The sequence below is a fragment of the Diplotaxodon limnothrissa genome, linkage group LG19, assembly GCF_057381915.1.
Source record: "Diplotaxodon limnothrissa isolate DT_005_m linkage group LG19, D_limnothrissa_male_GT1.1, whole genome shotgun sequence".
Classification (NCBI taxonomy): domain Eukaryota; kingdom Metazoa; phylum Chordata; class Actinopteri; order Cichliformes; family Cichlidae; genus Diplotaxodon; species Diplotaxodon limnothrissa.
Window position 1 is genome coordinate 10931988 of NC_140614.1, and position 20833 is coordinate 10952820.

At 45.2% G+C, this 20833-nt stretch overlaps 1 non-coding gene across 1 annotated transcript; it reads right to left on the reverse strand.

Annotated features, from left to right (window-relative positions):
- Positions 1–11574: 11574 nt before the first annotated feature.
- trnas-gcu (transfer RNA serine (anticodon GCU)) lies at positions 11575–11656 on the reverse strand. Its single transcript has one exon. It is a non-coding gene; the product is annotated as a tRNA-Ser (tRNA).
- Positions 11657–20833: the final 9177 nt, after the last annotated feature.

The window sequence follows — 20833 nt, forward strand, 5'->3', positions numbered from 1 at the left end:
GGTGGCCACGTCGCGCTCCTCTGCAGGCTCGGCGCCTCTCTGAGTGTTTCCTGTAGAGAAGAGGCTCGAGTTGACCTGGAGGATCCACTCTGTGATCCTCTGCTCGCTGTAGTACTCGTCATCACCGCCATCGTCCTCCTCCAGTGTCTCTGCGTGACCTCTGACCTCTGAGTCCTCAGATGATGTTTCAGCAGCTGAGTCATCGGAGCAGAACTCTCTCTGCCGTCGCCGCTCCTCACAGGCGCCGCCGTCATCTTTAACTATGACCGGCATCGTTGTCGTACGGCCACCGTCCACACCAGTGATGTCATCGCTCTTCTTCTGCTGTTCCAGCCGCTCAGCGAGTGCCGGTCTGCTGTGGATTTCGCTGAGTCTGTCTGACTGTTGGATTGGTTTCCCCCACTTTGCCACAAACACATGAAGGATCGTATTTCTGATGGCAGGCGGAGCTGCAGGGACTTCTCCTCTGCCGGGTCTGCAGCCCCTGATGGGCGGCAGAGGGATGTTAGCAGCTTGTTTCAGCTCAGACTGGCCCATCTGTGATGACCACTGACCCGTGTTTAACCTGCTCACGGTGTGAAGGTTAGAAGATGATCTGTTGATCCGCCGGACACTAATCTCCAGAGTCTGACTCGTCTCCTCGCTGATAGGCAGACCCTGGCGCCCGGACTTCCCGCTCCTCTTTAAATGAAACCGATCGTGTTGTCTGTGCACGGCTGCATCCGAACTTCTCATCGCTCCTGTTTGCTGTTGGCTCAGCAGATGGATCGGACGCGAGCCCTCCACCTTCTTTTAAACGCTCCGAGAGACGGGCGCCTCCTTCACCCACATCCCAGCTCAGCCCCGAGGAGTCACCTGATCTGTAACAGTACTCCATGGCAGGCCGGCGAGGACTCAGACTCTTCATCAGCTCATTCACTGCAGACGAAGAGCCACCCATCACCAGTGCACAAACACAGAGCCTTTAAAGAAGCGCAGAAAGGAAACTGTGACGTTTGCACAGGGCTGGAGGCTTTTACAGCATCAGATTAACATAAATCAATAAACACATTAAAAACTGATTAAAACTGAAATCAGACGTCACAGTAAATATTTTAGGTGCAGGTTTAACCTCAGAAAAGAAACAAGCCAGAATGGATTCAGTCAATTTATAATTACAGTTGATTCTTGAATGATAATAACTGCAGTAAAGTTTTAACATGGGAGTCTATGAGACTGACTCGCTGCTGGAGCCCCTGCTGGACATCAGAGGAACTGCAAGTTTGGCACAGCCCCACAGGATGTCTTTAAAATGTCCCTAAAGCATTATTATTATTATTATTATTATTATTATTATTATTATTATTATTTTTGCAGTTTTTTGCAGTTTTTTGCAGCTGTATGTGAGGCCTGATGTCGGAGTTTTCGGTTTATTGTCCCGTCTCTGATAAAATCTACTTAAATTTAAATAAATGCATTTCTCAGCTGCCTCTGTCGCCTGATGAATCCTCCTGTAAAATATTCACAGGTGAGATCTGATCTGCAGCCATGGACGTTGGACATGATCATCGGAGCAGGAAGTGATGGCGGGACCGCAAACCCTAAACCCGAGACTTCAGTTTCCAGTCACGTTCTCTTTTAAAAAGCTCCTTTATCCAGTCCCACTTCCTGCTCACCTAATGAAGTCTGTGCACATGGAGGAGGGGGAGGGGCAGTTATTGCAGTGTGCTGATTGGCTCACTGTCAAATGTCCAGACAGTGCAGCGCGTTCAGTCCACCGCCAATAGGGTTGCCAACCGTCCCTTAAAAAACGGAATCGTCCCGTATTTCGAAACAAAAGTACACGTCCCGTATTGAGCTAATAAGGGACGCACTTTGTCCCGTAATACAGTGAGAATCAAAAGTAGTCTATAACTTTTAATGGAATTAACGCTTTGTTTGAAAACATAATTCCCAGCCCCTCTCCTGCTTTGTGACCAATGAGCTGACAGCACACTTACGAGTATGACAATTCAGATTACCGCTCATCTCATTGGTCAAGGAAAGGTCGCTTACGGAGAAAATACCGGAAGACAACAGATGACCACAACAAGAAGCATGGCCAACAGGGAAACAAACGCCGACACTGCGGTGCAAGTCTCGGACGACAGTACACCTAAAGCTGGGCAGACACTGTGCGATTTTTTCAGTCACGTTATTCAGTAGTGATGGGCAGATGAAGCCCCATGAAGCACTGAAGCTTTTCATCCAATTGGTTCACCCCAACGCGAAGCTTCATGAAGCTTCATTTGCTCTAGCAGGACACCTACTGGACGTAAAAATAATAGCTGGCATGAATTTGAAGAGTGTGGCATTTTGCACACAGCCTGTAAATGTCAACAACAAAAGGAGTGTGTAAAACATGTATATTGTAGTGATGGCAGTATACTGTGTATATTTATAGTGGCAGTATGGGAAATGATTATTTGGAAATGCTTGAAATGGAAATGATCATTTACTGTGAGGTGAGGTGTGGTTGGGGTGTGGACAGTGGTTGTGCTTTTGTAACGTTGAGGTATGGACAGCTACACACTGAGGCTTTGAGCCTCAGTCCTGCCTGTTCACATTTTATTCTGTAAAAACTAAATTTTCACTGCTTTTACGTCCTTTTTAGTGGGGAGAACATAGCTAGGATTTAATGATTTAACAAATCTTTTGAATCCTTTGTCCTCCACAATGCTAAATGGCTGGGAGTCCTCAATCACCATGCTGACCAGGTCTTCATCTATTTGAGATTGTTCTCCTGAGGAAAGACAATAAAGATAAAGCACAAATATAAATATCACATACGTAACTTATAACAGTTGTATAATATTGTTATATCATTTAGTAACATTACTGCATGCTATATTATCATGGCATTTGATGGCTCACCTGGTCTTGCTCCACAATCGGTGTTCCTCTTATTCTCATGCAAAGCTCTGTAGTGCCTAAGCATGGATGAGGTGTTGTTGTTATATCCCAGCTCCCTGGCACATAGCAAACACTTCACCTTGTACAAAAGTCAAGACAGCTCAACATAAATTGTATTGCACCATCAGTATCATGAAAATACATCTTCTGTAGAAATTTACATACCTTGTTGGGAGGAATAAGATCAAAATGTTCCCACACAGGGGAGGACATCCTCCTCTTCTTAGCTGGCTCCATTCTCTCCTGACTTTCTCTCCTCACTCTCATAAACCTCCAAACGGTCTCCAAACTCTCACTAACCGCAACTCTCCATCAAACACCCACATTTTGACTGAAGTCTGAGGGGTTTATATCGCTGTCATATCTCGCGGCAAAGTTCGAACCACTTCATGAACCAGTCACGTGGTACAGCCGGGCAGCGAGGCTTCGGACGTCATCATTTTCAGCTCCTCCCATAAATGAAGCAAGCCTCGATACGCGCTTCGCGGAAACGCCCCCTCCATTACTCGACACACGCTCCGAAGCCTCGATACAGAACGTCACATCACTATTATTCAGCTCCTGCTCAAACTGCACGATTGACTCGCAGGGGTTAGAAGTTGGTAGGTCACGATGCAGGGTCTCACACTATACCGCCCGATGCTCTGATGCGACCTGAGTGCTCACACTGTGCCTCCATAACATGAAGGTTATAACAGAAAATCTGTCGCTCGCTCTCTCTGTCTTTCACTCACACAGACACACCACCACCATCAACTTTGCTAAATTGCTAATGAAAAACATTGATCGGGCAGCTGTGACTGAGCAGCAATGTAAATCCAACTATTTTCACGGTTGTGTGCCTCCATTGCTTGTGTCCAGATCACACGCTGCACAGCCGTGCTGCTCCATCTTTTACACCAACGTTTACGTGTTTGCGCGCGAGCAGTGTGAGCGGCTGTGGTGAGACCCTCACGAGCGATTGATGATCGGGAGCTGGTCGTGAGGTGTTAATCACTTCTCGTTACCCCACGTATACTACACGATGCACGATGAAGGCCAAAATCGGTCCGATCACTCAAAAATCGTCTCAAAATGGGCCTAAAACTGCACAGTGTGAGCCCAGCATTAGAGCAGCAATGTTTGTTCAGAGAAAGGGAAAAATGGGAAAAGGAAAACACCTGGCTGGAAAAAGTTAATATGGGCATGTGCAGTGAATATCAGCGCTATGTGGCCAGAAGTGTGATAATATAATTTATTTTGTGTAATAAACAACTGTAAGGATAGATGATTACAACAAATAGATGACTAATACATAAAAGTAATACATAGATGAATAATGATGATGAGTTAAGATGCGTAATCATGGGAACAAGCGGGTTTACAAACAGGAGCAGCTGATTAGCATTAAGCCAATTGTACTAAATGCACTAAATGTGCACTGTTACAAGAATGTTTTTCTTTCTATTGTTTTCTATTATTTTAAGTTAAGCAGGACAGAGTTCTTTTAAAGAAAGATTTACTTATATTCTCAAAAGTTAAGCATGACAGGCTTCTGTTTAAGAAGGAGACCTGTTTTACTGTGTTAATGTTGTCATTTTGAGCTAAAAATAAATGGCTAAATGATCATTTGTTTCACATGTGTTCATATCACAAAGAATACACATCTACTTAAATCAAATTCAAGTCAAATGGTTAAAAAAATAATTTCACACACAAAAAAAAGAGCTAGAAAATTCACCACACTGGGAAGGGTGAAGACAACTGGGTCGCCCGGCCCTGGCCACGAGGTGTCCCTTATTTATTTTTCAGGGAGTTGGCAACCCTAACCGCCAACAAACACGTGCACGCCACTCACAACAGTGCGTCTGATGAACTGAAGCTCTAAAGTTGCAGCGTGGCCTCTGACATCGAACACCACCTGTACGGGCCGAGACTCACCTGGTGATCTCACTCTTTCCACCAACAGCCAGCGAGGAAGGTGTGTGTGTGTACTCTTCTATAACAGAGGGTCTTCCACTCTGGTTTATCACACTGGTTTTGATGGAACAGACTGTGATGCTTCTGGCTGTTTTAAGCCTGCAGTAATCCAGCTGTCCTGATAATCATCGACCTGGATCAGAACAGCTGTTTTTGTTCTACAGGAAGTTGTTTACATCGAGCTGTGACTTAGGGGGCTTTAAGTAATTCGATTACATGGAATTTTGTTCCACAAGCACAAAGTAAAACACTTAACTTAATGGAACACGGTCTATCCACGCTTATTTTCTTAATAATTTTAAAATAAATGATATGTGATTACCTGGGTGTCGTTCCCCTCCTCTGAAATCACTAAAAACCAAAGTTAACCCTTTTCAAACAATTTTCAACTCCATTTAAAGACGAAACACAGGATCTTATTACCCTCTGAATATGACTCTTTTTGTTTTTACCCAAACAAAAAGATCCAAACATGTAAAAACCGTCCAGTAAAATTTGTTTTCATATAGAAAATGTCTGTGGTCAGTTTTAAAGTCACGAATAAAGTGCAGCATGCCGTAACAGTGGGAAAAACACTTCTACCAATGAAATGTGCTTCTTTTCATGAACAGCTCTGAGCCGTAAAGATGACATCATCACAGAGCCAGCACTTATATGTAGTGATGCGCGAATCATGAATGAATCGTTCAGTACTCGAGAATCACTTTATTGACCCATGAATCATGATTCACAAGCCCAACTGACTCACTGACTCATCCCTGTTGCTGTTAGCAAACTAATTTCATTAGTAGAAATATATCTAGCTTATAATTAATATTGTGGAGAAAAACACAACATCCAGTATCTTAACAAAAACATTTCTGCTCTGAACTGGAAGAAAAAACCCTGAGTAGAAGCTCACATCATGCGGAGCCCCGCAGGGGACATGGGAGAAAAAAAAAATTAAGACGGACTTTTGCGAGATCTCACAAAAGTTTCATACATCTCCGAAAACGTCGGAGCACTTTTGCAAATATGTGATGTCTTGTAAACTGAGCAGATATCTGACGTTTACACAACTACATTCACGCCTCAAAGTATCTTAAAAGTGTATTTTGTGACCCAGAAAGAGTAATATTACAACTAAGTAGCTGCTATTGTTGGAATTCAACTTTTGCCAGATCTCAAAAAGTTTTGCGAGATCCCGAGTTTGTTTTGCGAGATCTCGCAAAAGTCCGTCTTAATTTTTTTTCTCCCATGTCCCCTGCGGGGCTCCGTACACATCAAGACAATAGCTCCTTGGTTCACAGTAGCATCGCTCTGCTAACATCTGGACTGACATGTGGAGCTGGCTACAGTCCAGGAGAATTCACATTCATATAAGATCCTGTCTGGAGCTGTAGCTGAGAGGCTAAAGAAAGGCATGTCAAACATTATCAGTGAAACACAATCAGGTTTTTTGAAAGGAAGACTAATTCATAACAATATTAGGCTGGTTTTGGATCTCCTTGAATACAGTGAATTAATCCAAGAGAGAGGATACATCCTGTTCTTGGATTTTTACAAAGCATTTGACTCAGTTGAACATACGTTCATATTAAAAACTCTGCAGTCTTTTGGTTTTGGAGAGGAATTTATCAGTGTTATAGAGATGCTATATAATGACATTAACAGCTGTTTTGCTAGAACATGGTACATGTTCAGGGTTTGAGGTTAATAGAGGGATAAGGCAGGGATGTACAGTGGGGCAAAAAAGTATTTAGTCAGCCACCGATTGTGCAAGTTCCCCCACTTAAAATGATGACAGAGGTCAGTAATTTGCACCAGAGGTACACTTCAACTGTGAGAGACAGAATGTGAAAAAAAAATCCATGAATTCACAGCTCACCACTTCTGTTCATCATGGTTGCTGAGCTGTTGTCTATTTTGATTAAAAACAGTCACAAATCAAATCAAATCACTTTTATTGTCACATCACATGTGCAGGTACATTGGTACAGCACATGTGAGTGAAATTCTTGTGTGCGAGCTTCACAAGCAACAGAGTTGTGCAAATACAATAATGTAAACAAGCAAAATACAAGAATGGCTACATCTGAAACTAATAAATATATGTACAATATATAATAGTATATGCATTTCTGGATGTGTATACTAAATATTTTTCTACGTGTGTGTGTGTGTGTGTGTACACATATTTTACAAATTAAATAGAGTAAACAATAAATAAAATATATAAAATATACAGAGTTGAATATGTGCAAAACAGTGGCATTACTGTACAGTATGGAGTGCATAATGTTGAAGTTCCAGTAGTGAAGCTGAGGTGTCTATGACGTGTTCAGCAGTCTGATGGCCTGATGGAAAAAGCTGTCTCTCAGTCTGCTGGTACGGGACCGGATGCTGCAGAACCTCCTTCCTGATGGAAGCAGTCTGAACAGTTTATGGCTGGGGTGACTGGAGTCCTTGATGATCCTCCCCGCTTTCCTCAGGCAGCGCTTCCTGTAGATGTCTTGGAGGGAGGGAAGCTCACCTCCAATTATCCGTTCAGAGCACCGCACTACTCGCTGGAGAGCTTTGCAGTTGTAGGCGGTGCTGTTGCCATACCAGGTGGTGATGCATCCAGTGAGGATGCTCTCAATGGCACAGTGATAGAAGGTCCTGAGGATGCGGGGGCTCATGCCGAATCTTTTCAGTCTCCTGAGAAAGAAGAGGCGCTGCTGCGCCTTCTTCACTGTTTTGTTTGTGTGTACTGACCACGTAAGATCCTCAGCCAGATGTACTCCAAGGAACCGGAAGCTGCTCACTCTCTCCACAGCAGCGCCGTTGATGGTGATGGGGGTGTGTACTTCTCTGCACCTCCGGAAGTCCACTATCAACTCCTTTGTCTTTGCGACGTTGAGGGTGAGATGGTTGTCTTGACACCAGTGGGTCAGGGCGCTGACCTCCTCCCTGTAAGCCGTCTCATCACCATTGGTGATAAGACCCACCACTGTAGTGTCGTCCGCAAACTTCACAATGATGTTGGAGCTGTTAGTGGCCGTGCAGTCGTAGGTGTAGAGTGAGTACAGGAGAGGGCTCAGTACACACCCCTGTGGAGCACCAGTGTTCAGTGTGATGGGGGATGAGGTGATGCTGCCCAGTCTGACCACCTGGCGTCTGTCAGACAGGAAGCTAAGGATCCAGCTGCAGAGGGAGCTACTCAGTCCTAGATCCTGCAGTTTCCTGTCCAGCTTCGAGGGAACGATGGTATTGAATGCTGAGCTGTAATCTACAAACAGCATTCTCACATACGTGTCTCTCTTCTCCAGGTGTGACAGGGCAGTGTGTAGTGTCAGGGCTATGGCATCATCAGTGGACCTGTTGTGGCGGTATGCGAACTGTAGAGGGTCCAGTGAGTCGGGTAGTGCAGAGCAGATGAAGTCCCTGACCAGCTTCTCGAAGCATTTGCTTACGATGGGGGTCAGGGCTACAGGTCGCCAGTCGTTCAATGAGGAGATGGTGAAGGATTTGGGTACGGGGACGATGGTGGCCATTTTGAAGCAGGCTGGGACTACAGACAGAGAGAGGGAAAGGTTGAAGATGTGCGTGAACACTCCAGCCAGCTGAGCCGCGCATGACTTGAGGACGCGGCCGGGAATCCCGTCCGGACCAGTAGCTTTGCGTGCGTTCACCTTCCTGAAGCACTTCCGCACATCCTCCTCAGACACAGTGTGCGCACTGACGTCATCCGCGGTGCGCACACTGTCCGGTCTCATGGTGTTCGCTGTGTCGAATCTAGCGTAGAATATGTTTAGATTCTCACACAGAGAGGCCGTGGTCTGCGGTGTGCTGGGTCTCCCTCTAAAGTCTGTGATCGTGTTTAGTCCCTGCCACATACTCCGAGGGTTGTCAAACTGTTGCTCCACCCTGTCCCTGTACTCACGTTTGGCTGCTTTGATCGTCTTCCGGAGTTGGTAATGTGCGTGTTTGTAGTCCAATGTGTTCGCGGAGGCAAAGGCGGTGAGGGGTTAACTGTGATGGGTGAACAGATAATAATCGGTCAGCTCGCAGATGATACCACCCTGTTTCTAAGAAATGAGGACCAGATTCCTTTACAGGCGATCAACCACTTCTCCAAAGCTTCTGGCCTACAGCTGAATATTAATAAATGCGAAAATCTCTCTCTGCATGAGTGTCCCCTGCAAGCAATAAATAATATACAGATCAAAAAAGAGGTTAAGTATCTAGGCATTGTAATTTGCAAGGATAAGACATCAACAGAAAATAAAAATATCTGTACCAATATAGAAAAGTGTAAGTCAATTTTAAACAGGTGGCTGCAAAGGGACATAACTCTGTTTGGGAGAATCTTGCTAACCAAAATGGACAGTCTGTCCAGACTAATGTATCCAGCCTTTTCTCTGCCCATATCTCCAAAACTAATTAAATCTATAAATAATCTTAATTTTAGGTTCATATGGAGGAACAAATGTCATTATATAAAGAAAAATGATATGATTAAGAATTATGAAGAGGGTGGGGCTAATGCCATTGACTTTGATGTTATGAATGGTGTACTAAAATTGAAATGGTTAAGATCTTTCATTAGGAACATTCATTTTGGAACATTATTCCCAGTGTGATTTTTGGCAAAATGGGTGGAATAGACTTTTTGTTACGTTGTGACTTTGATTGCAGTTCGTTACCTGTTAAACTCTCAGCTTTCCATCAGCAGGTCCTTCTCTACTGGAAATTAATCTATAAACATAACTTTACTCCTCACAATACCCCTATATGGAACAACAGGTATATCCGTTTGTGTAGGAAATCTGTGTACGTGGATGAATGGAGATCTAAAGGGATTTGGGCTGTAGCTCATTTTATGGATGATAATGGGGTCTTTTTAAAACATGAGACGTTTTGTGAGAAATTTGATGTAAGATGTACTGTTAAGAGATATAAATCCCCAGTGAAAGCCATCCCAGTCCCTTTGAGATCAACGATAAAAGAAGATATTGTGCACTCTAAAATTTCTCCTGGACTGAGGCAGCTCTGCATAGCTGGAGTTGAATTTGGTGACAGCAGGTTTACAAACAAAGTGATCAGGAATATTTTGATAAACGAAATTTGCCCTAATCCGGTTAAAAGAAATTATATCCTTAAAGAATTTGAGACCATGGAGGTTAACGCGATAAGAAAAAAGTATATCTCACTTCCTCTTTCCCCTAAAGTAAAAGAGGTTCACTTTAAAATCATTAATGAGGTTTATCCAACCAATGAATTCTTAAGACGGAAATTTAACTTAAAGTGAACGCCTGCACATTTTGTGAAAATGATATTGAAAGTCTGGATCACTTGTTTTTCTACTGTGAATCAGTGCACTCCTTCTGGACTGACATGTGGAGCTGGCTACAGTCCAGGAGAATTCAGTTACCACATTTGACGGTGACAGTAATAAAATTTGGAATACTTGCTGAGAATGCAGATTTTGACCTGTTGATTAGGACGTTTTTGTTAATGGGAAAATTTTTTATTCACAAATGCAGATACTTTAAAGCTAAACCATGTATAAACAGATGGCTGAATGACTTTAAACTCTGGGCTAAGTCGCTGAAACTCGTGAATACTAAGAAAGCCCATAAACTTGTTGTTTTATTTAAAGAGTTTAATCTATGTTAAAAAAAAAAAACCCTCCCTATTTTATAATCATGACTGCCCTTTTTGCTCATGTTATTTTTTGCCTTTGGTTCAAATCCTTCAGTGACTGTTCTTTCTTTTTGTACTAACTCTTTTAGTTTTGTGCTTATTGCTTTTTTGTTTTGTTTTTTTCGTTTTTTTTTTTTTCTTGCTATAATGCTCAACCGAGGATGTAACATAATCAGATTAATGACGGTGTATGTTATACTGTTGTTTGTAAATAAAGTTTAAAAAAACAAAAAACAAAATCGCTCTGCTAACATGCTAACAGCACATTTGAGCTACTCACCCCCTCCCTCCTGGCTCAAAGCTTCTTCTTGGTTGGTAACCAATGTGGCTCACAGCTCAGTGGACATTTAAATGAGAAAGTATACTGTATATTTGACACATTTAAGGAAAATACTAATAAAATAAAAATAAACAAAATAAATGTTCCCTTTAGAATTTTGTGCTCTTTTTTGCTCTGTAAAATAGTTGTTTTCTTTTAGAATCACTAATCTTAGCAGTAGGATTTAAAAACAAAATCACAAACAGGAAATAACCCCACACAGCACATGAAGCAGAAACAGCTGAACCATGAGGGAACACTGTCCCCCTGTGGTCAATGTCGGGAACTACAACAGTAATAATAATAATGAGACGAAGTCACGTATGAGGCGTGAATTTTTATTTGATCATAAACTTCTGGCTTTAATTTATCTGAAGAAGATTTTATATTTTTGTGCGTTTATAATGAGCCAGTATGAATAAATCTGCACATTGACCTGAGCATTAATGTGATGAAACAGAAACCAGCGCGACAGCGCCCCCTGCAGATCATTCCCGGGAGCTCTCCCTGGTGTCAGGAGATCAGCTCAGAAATGTGAGAATTGAATAATTTGTGGATTTTAGAAGAAGCTGATTTTGAGAACGATAATGGCGTGATTTTATTGTGAAAGCTGGTGCCGGAAGTTCCCCCGTGTTTTTCTGGATGAAGATGAGCAGCAGGTCGTGCACGCGCTGAAGTAAAGCGGGAAAACTTCTGACCGACGAGGATGGGATTCGAACCCACGCGTGCAGAGCACAATGGATTAGCAGTCCATCGCCTTAACCACTCGGCCACCTCGTCATATCGGCGTACCCGCATCAACCCCCAGGAAAGAGGCGCGCGGAGGTCAGACATTGTGGGATTGAGGAAAAACACGAGAAAAGTGTGCGCGGAGATTGTGGGGATCACTCGGGCCGTGCGCGCGCGCGCGCGCGTTTGTGAGGAAGCCGTCAGTGAGTGTGGAGGCGCCCACCACAGGACAAACCTGAAGGTGGAGGCAGATTCCACGTGTGCTCATTCATGACGAGAGGCAGAAACTCTGCAATAAAGGTGAAAAATATATTTAAAAAATAATAAAAAGTTTAACAGCAGGGACAGTAATGTAACGAGTAACGAGAGTATTTCAGCAGAACTTCAAAGTACAACAAACTTTTATTGGCAGTGACAACAGAGCCAAAGTCTGAGATCATTAAACGTGCGAACTGCATCTGCCTGTGTGTCGCGTTTGTTGTGGATGGAGCTGCCTGTGGGGTGTCGACAGTTACACCAGCAGAGGGCGCTGTGAGCTCCACCTGGCTGCACCTGGAGGCTTCTGCTGCTTTTATCTGAGGCAGGATCACTGAGGCGCTGTGAGAGCAGGAGTGAGTCATGTTTAACCAGCATCCAGCTTCGCTCTCTAAACGCCGCTTTTTGTTTGCGTGGGAGAATTTCAAGGTGAACCCGACACCTGGCCTCCGCGGGGAGGGAGGACGTCACGCGGCTGTGTCAGATCAGCTGGCACTATTCGCCGTTTGCAGACGTGAACGGCACAGAGTGTGAGGACGGGGCCGAGCAGCAAAAGATCTGGGTCTCTGCTGAGAGCTGGCAGCTTTCTGAGGAGCTCCAGCTTCCTGTAAAGCTCGGAGAAAAGGGAACATCGGTTTGTGGTTATAAATATATGTAGGTGAGCGTGTGACGCGGACTCTGTGCTCCCACGGGTGGGAGAGGTGTGGAGGAAACGGGCCAGGTCACAGTTTGTAAACCCTAAACTGTACCAGAGACGGCTCAAGGCTTCACGTACCTGAAGGCTCGGGTACTGCTGACCTCTGAACCTCCACCTCGTGAGCACTTCCTGTGTCGCAGAACCTCCGTCACCATTATTATCACTATTAATTATTTTTTGTGCAGGTGTGCATTTATTTTTCCACCAGGTTGGATTCTCCCGCCTGAGCTGTGAACATCCACGTATGATGGGGGATCATCTCTTTTATTTGGCGCCCAGCGTTCATCAGTTCGGGGTTCCTCAGCCTGGAGAACCTCGTTCGGTTCTCAGCTTTCTGCGTTTCTTGTTTTGCTCATTTGCAGATTCATTTGACGTCTGGTTGTGGTTTGAGTGCAAACGCAGCCCTTCACAGGTGGCGAACAGCTCGTGTTCTCGCCGCTTGGCCAGTTTTATTTGCCAGTCGGTTTATATAAAGCAAAAGATGTAAAATGGTACTCAGACGAATTGTTGAGGTGCTCTTTTAGCGCACACTGGTGTGATTTCAGCTCAGAAAACCAAAGGTAGACATTTTTGTGTCTGATTGGATCCTGCCAGCAGCTCGGAGTGTGAGTTAGAAAGCACCAAACAGCCCTGTTCGGGTTAAAAGGCGGCGTGGAAGTGCAGAGCATTTAGTGCGAAGCTTTCAGCGTTCAGAAATAGCAGACACTTTGTCTTTGATTTCATTGTCCAAATCCCTGCTGACAGATTCACATGCGTATGAAAACATTCCCGACATCTCGTCCGCACGCCCTCCACGCACGGATGTAGGGCCTCCTCTCTGAGTCAGGACTGGGCATGCTCCGACCAGGAGGAACCTGCAGGAGCTCTACGCTGATAAAAGCTCCAGTTACACATTATGTAACCTGGCTTTAAAGTCCCAGTCCGCCAGGTTTCTGCAGGGAGGGAACACACACACACACACACACACACACACACACACACACACACACACACACACACACGAGTGCTGGGTTTGCTGTGATGGCCAACATATCAGCCCACACTGCTGCTTTCTCTGAGCCTGGGTTTAAAATAGCTCAGCTGATATTTGTGAGGGTTTTATATAATCGGCACCTCCTGATCTCCTCTTCCTCTTCATGCTGGAGCTTGTATCCTATTCTTTTTCTGCCTGAATCTCTTTCACTCTCTCTGACAAAAGCAGCAGGATGAATCTGTCAGAGAGAAGTAGCCAAACATGCAGCGAGCACAAAGGATGATCGGTACGCTAATGGTCCTGCATTTTACTCTTCCTACACAAACTGAAGAGCCCGTTTATCTGTGACAGCTTCCGTCTGTGCGCTCTTTACTGCGGGCTGCTGGGCTCGTTACGCAGCATGCACGAGCGCTGAAACAGAGACGGGCTGGACGCTGTGTAGGCACAGTGACCTCACAGCGGCCATATTTTTGGTCACACGATGTCATTAAAGATGCTCCGACAGGATCAGACAGCACAAACAGGGAGGCTGTGGGTTAAAGAGGCCACGCCCCTAATAGCGCAGACTTGAATGTGAGTTATAAAAACGTTATGAGGGGGAAATTATCCACAGAAACCGCTCCTGTATCGTCCTGTAAGCATGTTTGTTTCTGCTGTAAAGTTTTAACGTGGGAGTCTATGGGCACTGCTCACTGCTGCCTCTGCTGGACGTAGGAGGAACTGCAGCTCGTGCAGGCTGTGTCTCCACAGACCCCACAGAAGGGTTACATCAGCTGACTGAACTCAACCCCCAGGGCTCTGAGGACAGATCAGATTACGTATGTTAAAGTCACCGCCAAACTAAAGCCTTTTTTCACTCTGCACAGTGGGCGGAGCCTCGTGTCGCGGAGCTTTGAGGGGGTTTTGGGACTTTTGCTGCTTGGCTTGCCTCGCTGTCTAACCTCCTGCGGGTGACCTCTCAAATCCTGCAATGCATTAGACAGACAGAGGAGTATGCACAGGTGTGTCTCTCCTGAAAGAGGTGTGGCCACAGCTGGAATATGGAAACCACACGAGGAGGAGGACTCTTCAAACAGGAGCCGTTCTTTAGTTTGTGCTCGTGTTCTTATCAGGGGTCAGTGCAGAGTTGGTCAAACATGATGCTTTAAAGGGAACAATGTCTCTTTTTCGCCCTCTTTCCTCACCTCCTGCTTCGCATCTTTGGTGGGAGGGGCTAAGATGGTAAGGAAATGAGTCCTTTCGGGCTGGTTTCCTCCTTCTCCTTCCTCCCAGCCTGCTTTGATTGATCTTTTGGAGTAAATAAATCATTGATCTGAATCGTTACCGGGTGGATTTCTGTCTTTGGAGACGCCACGTGGACGTGCTGCAGATTGTTGAGTGATCCTCCCCTGCTGCATCACTTTGACCTGTCTGAATGCAGGTGAGGCTGATTACATCACCGAGGCACAGCGCGCTGATCGCCGGATCGGAGTCGCCATTAGTGGAATTATTTCCTGCTGCTGTGAAAAAGCCCACGGCTGTGATTCATCCACAAACAGCAAAGACAGAAACTCGACTGAGACAGAATCTGTTTAAAACCTTTTAGTGTCCTTGTTCGCTTTAGTTTCACAGCACAAAGATTAAATATGAATTCATGAATGTTCATATTTGTATTTTCAGAAGTTAATCTAAACTATTATCCTCTGTGAAATATGTCAGATGATCGGGTAGATGATGGAAACATTATTAAAGAAGTTTTTCAGACGATATTTTTAATCAGCTGCGAATTTCCAGTGTTTTCCTTCTGGATACGTGTGAAGAATAAAAACAAAAGGTTCTAACACATGGAGTCATCAGAGAGCCTGAAAATAATCCTTGTTCAGTGTTTAATTCCTGAATCCTGAAGAAATAATCCAGGATCTGTGAAGGAAAAGAAATAACTAGAAATCAGACGGAGTCAGAGCCGGTGGAGGGAGCAGACTCCACAGTTTGGGTCAAACACAGAGCACCTGACTGGAGGGACCTGGATGCTGAGGGAAGGACCCGGACTGTGGAGGGCTTCTAGACCTGACTGCAGCCGGTGCAGTGAAGCTCAGCATTGTGGAAGAGCTGGAGGCGGGACAGAGAGGCCCGACTGACACTAGTGTAGGTGTACAACTGACAGGAAACGAGAGCATGAACGACAATTTCACAATCTCTCACAGGAAGCTCTGACCCGGATATGGAGCGGCAGTGAAAGAAGCTCTGTTTAAACCCTGAGGTCAAAGCCGGGGTCAGAGGTTTTTGGCATCGGTGGACAAGCGGATCAGAATGTCTCCTCTGATGGAGTCAGAGGAGATGAAAAGGAGCGTTCCTGTCTTATCCTCATTCAGGCGAAGGAAGCTCTGAGCCATCCGGTTCTTGATGTCCTGATTGATACGATGATGCTATCCACCTGGACTTGTTGGGACTGAGGGGGAGCTAAAGTGGAATATCATCAGCATAGAGGAGATACCAAAACCCACACACTGACTTATAAGAGCTGCTCATTTGTAAACGTCACAGGTGACTGCTGGTGAATATCCACGATGGTGCTGAGAGTTATTAATATTACTGGAGGATCTGAGGGTGTTGATGCTTCAGTATGTGGCTCTTTATCTCACAGGCCTGAGAGTCAGCCTTGAATCCTGATGCCCTCCTCTTTATATTCCTCTGTGTGTGTGTGTCTGTGTGTTAGATTCTGCTGAGATACAGCAGCCTCTCTTCACACATGCAGTGCATACAAACAGCCAGCACCCACACAGCTCACACTCACACACACACCATGACAAAAGCCAGCAGCCACCCACACACACTCATATCCATGCACATACATACCCCTGAACACACACACACACACACACACACTCAAAAGCTAAGGGCCTTTTGTGCTGCAGTGAGCATCCACCCATGTGTTGGTCTGTCCGTCCATCCACAGCCCCGGTCTCTCCTCATGCCAGAATCACCTCACCCAGCAGGGCTGCTGGAGCCACCTCCGCTGACTCCCTTCGATGTGGAGTAGCAGCTCGTGGCTGAGCTCCTCACCCTCCTCACCCTTCAGACGAAGCTCATTTCTGCTGCCCGTGATGACAGCTGAGGGTAAGGACATCGATCGACTGCTAAATCACCTTTACCTTCACACTCAGCTGTCTCTCTGGCATGCCCGGGGTCTGGTGGCGTACCTCACCAAGAACTGAACCACCTTCAAGGTTAAACCTGATGCTAGGTGACTTTCTCACTGTGGGTCAGAATGCGTTTTGTTCTTCAATGACTAATCTGCAGCTGGGTCCGTGATCCAGAGGACAGGTTGGAGATGATGACCGCTGCAGGCGATCGTGGCTCAAGAGTTGGGAGTTCGCCTTGTAATCGGAAGGTTGCCGGTGTCGTTGGGCAAGACACTTCACCCGTTGCCTACTGGTGGTGGTCAGAGGGCCCAGTGGCGCCAGTGTCCGGCAGCCTCGCCTCTGTCAGTGCGCCCCAGGGTGGCTGTGGCTACAATGTAGCTTGCCATCACCTGTGTGTGAATGTGTGTGTGAATGGGTGGATGACTGGATATGTAAAGCGCTTTGGGGTCCTTAGGGACTAGTAAAGCGCTATATAAATACAGGCCATTTACCATTTACCAGTCACAGCAGACCAACACGCTAACATTCATCATGACAAACAGACTGACAGTGAGGACGCGGCACAGAGGAGACAGCAAAGCCACAATTCAACAGTGAGACAGAGATCTTCGTCATGATGGTGCATCGCTATGGTGACCATCCGATTTTAGGATTTAGGCGCTGAGCATGAAACTTTTTTGGTTCAAAGGTTTTCTGGTCTCCTCTTAAACTGACCAATCAGAGCTGAGCATGCAGATCAAAGAGCCTAAGGAAAGCCAGAGAGAGAGCTGTCTGCTGAAAAACCATAGGCCATCGAATTAATTTTGATCTGATGGGGAGGAAATGAGCAGCAGACGGAACAGACGCCTCAGCGACTGGAGAAGCAGTACGGGGCTCGGGTCAAAGTGGCCACATTAATAGGAACAGAAGCGTGTTACAGTAACAACTGTGTGGCTGACAGGACGACTGAAAATCAGACGACTGCGCTTTGAAGGAGGACTTGAGCCTCACTCTGTGTTTTATAATGGCGTTCACCATGGTAACCGACGCAGCAGACCTGACCTGCTCCTGATCGGTGATCAGCGAGTACCAAAAATACCCCAACTGACCAATCAGGTCTGTGGACGAGAGCGTCATCCTACGTGAAGATCAGAGCGTCTTTAGTGTGTTTATTTGACGATCAGGAGGAAATCTCGTGAGGAACTTTATCCCGATTTTGTCCCGTTGGCTGTGTCAGCTAGGCACCATGACCGCTTTACGTGCCTCCGCGTGGCGAGCAGGACGCCTGTCTGTGTTTACTGTCACTGATCCTCAAAAGTTTCTCCAAATTAGATCAAGAATCAGACGAAATCTGCTCGCATATTTTTTCAGACTGTACGGCAAACAGACTGTCATCTGGCCCAGTAAATCACCACAGTCCCTGCGACGGCTGTGCAAATGGCACATGGATTATCCATTCATCACGGTGGTCTCTCTCCCCTTTCTCTCTCTCATTCTCCGTGGCCTTATTCAAAGTGCTCTAATTAATCAGCCTTAAATAGATGGACAGACCTACATTACTGACACAGCTCCTCCTGCACCATGTACTATTTAACACACAGATGGCTCTGCAGGCTGGCTGTGTGTCTCCAAGTCTCTCACAGTTTTCCCAGGAATGATTAATCACGCAGCCTGATGCCGCTGATTTGATATCAATGAAATCGCTGCACCTCTAATTAAAATTTCATTTCCTAAATTGCAACCAGGGGTTGGCTTCGTCGCTCGTTTAGATACAGCACTAAATGAATTCCAGTTTCATAACGAGTTGTTAGAGAAAGCCCAGGGAGACAGATGGCAGGGGGGTAAAAATGGCGAGTTTTCCACAAAATGTGCATGATTCAATTAAAAGAGAAAATTCAGCGGGTAGGCCGACATCCAGAAAAGGAATGAACAAACAAACAGGTCAACAAAGACAGCAAACACCACACTGCTCACCAGGGAGACCGAGATAAGTTTTCTAACACTGGAATATTTCTAACACTTTGAGTTATTTTCCAGTGTTAGAAAATCAGCACTGCTCAGTGTTAGCCATTGTTAATCTTCAAAACTGACTAGGTTACTTTTAAACATATAACACTGTCAAAAGTGTTAATTTAAAACTCAACAGTGTTGTATTTAACACTCAGAGGTGTGGACCCATATAGACACTCTCCAGTGTTAATTTAACACTGGAGTTTTTGCTGTGTGTCAGGTTGGCATTGGCATCCATTCAGTCAGAGGACAAAAAATAATTTCTTGGTTACATTTGACCTTTCTGACTTTCTCCCTTTGGGGTCATAACCAGCGACGACTTAGGGTCCGGGCGTGCAGAGTGGTCGGTGACCCGCTGTTACCAAGTAAAAGATGTGTGTTACCTGAGTGTGAGTAGTTGCTAAAGCCACATCCACACAGGCCTAGAAACAGTCAGTAACCTCCTGCTGACTCCCAGTTGGTGGATGGTTGCAGCAGGTTGTTGCTTTAGTGACTAAAGTCACCAGCATGGAAGAGGCCGACTTGTCTGCAGACACTCACCAAACTAGAAACAGAGTCTGTTCCCCTTCAAAGTAAAAGTTGTGCCTTATAAAGTATGTTGTTTTCAGCGGTAGGACAACTTTTACTTTGAAGAGCAAAAGACGAGTGCCTGCAGACAGCTCAGCATCTTCCCTGAAACCTCTGGGTGACCACAGCAACCTGTCAGTGACCAAAGCAACTACGAGTTGGTTCTACAACTTTTTAGCTTAGAGACAAACACCAACTTACCAGCCGGTCATGGATTACATACTGGGTCACAGCCAGGTTCTCTTAGGAACATCTCGTCACATTACCAAAGAGCTCCTGTGATAGGACGGACAGGAGTAGGTGGAGATAAAAGGTCAAGGTAAGGAACAGGCTTAAGTTAGTGATGGTGCTTTACCTCAGACGAGTTCATCCACAAACACAGGACAGGAAACAGTTTCAATCAGGCTAAAATTAGAAAAACATCATTTTTTTTTGACTCTCAGGACTTCCAGATTATCTTGTTAAGCTTGAATGTCCTCCTTAACCCTGGAAACGAGATGTCAACAAACACTCCAGCTGAGCTCTTTGTCTTCAGTTCAAACTTTCTTATTGTTTCATTGCATTATCTGAACTCTTTCACTGGCAGGAAGTATTCGAATAGGCTGGACATTGAAGTCTCGGCTTTATTTGAACATCAGTGGCTTTGGGCAATGATCTGTATAATGTCCATCCATGTGGACGTTATTTAGCGGTCCAGGCACACCCTGTCATGGAAACGGTACTCCCTGATGGTCTTGATGCAGGCTCAATCCTTCAGGTAAGTAAATCCCAAAGGTTGATTGTGTTCATCCGGATGTTTTCAGTGGGAGAAGTGTTTCGTCACTAACCTTATAAACAATACATTTGCACAACGACTGAAACTAGCCCACTGAATGAACAATGGGGGTTTATAAGGTTGGGCAAACCTGCAGTCAGCTGAGACTGAAGAAGTCAGTTGGATGAAACGTTTCTCCCACTGAAAACATCCAGATGAACACAATCAACCTGTTTGGGGTACTCTCTGATGGCTGCAGCCTCTTTCAGCAGGATAATGTGCCCTGCCACAAAGCAAAGGTGGTCCAGGAAGGATTTGAGGAGCCCAATCACAAGTGTGAAGTGTTGACTTGTTCTCCAAATTCCCCAGATGGTAAATGGTCCTTATATAGTGTCTGTGTAGGTTCCTAGTGAGCCAGGCCATGGTGGTCTAAGGAGCTCGGATGGAAAGCGACTGTTGAGTTTCTTGGAGGTGTTTCAGCTCTTATCCAAGAAGCTTCTTCAGTTCAGTTTTAGAACTGAAGAAGCTGGAGCCCTGAAGCACACCTTCAGGGGTTATCCCTGTTCAGTAATGTGTTTTTAAAAGCTCGGTTTTATTTTACTTTAGTTAATTGAAATGTTTTTTCAGGTCTAGTTTTAGACTTGAGCTTATTTCAGTTAGCTACGATGACATTGGGCAGAAGTGAAGTAAAAATATTGAGCAGACCTGCCTGAATCAGAGATGCTGTTATCTGCAGCTCTCTGTTGTGATGCTGTCTGATCTTCACACCGAGTCTGGTGAAGGATATCGACCTCTCAGCCCTGAGGAGCTCTTCGGTTTCTTTGACCGGATGTTTCTGACTTTCGTCCTGCTGAAAAGAGAAACGTTGTCT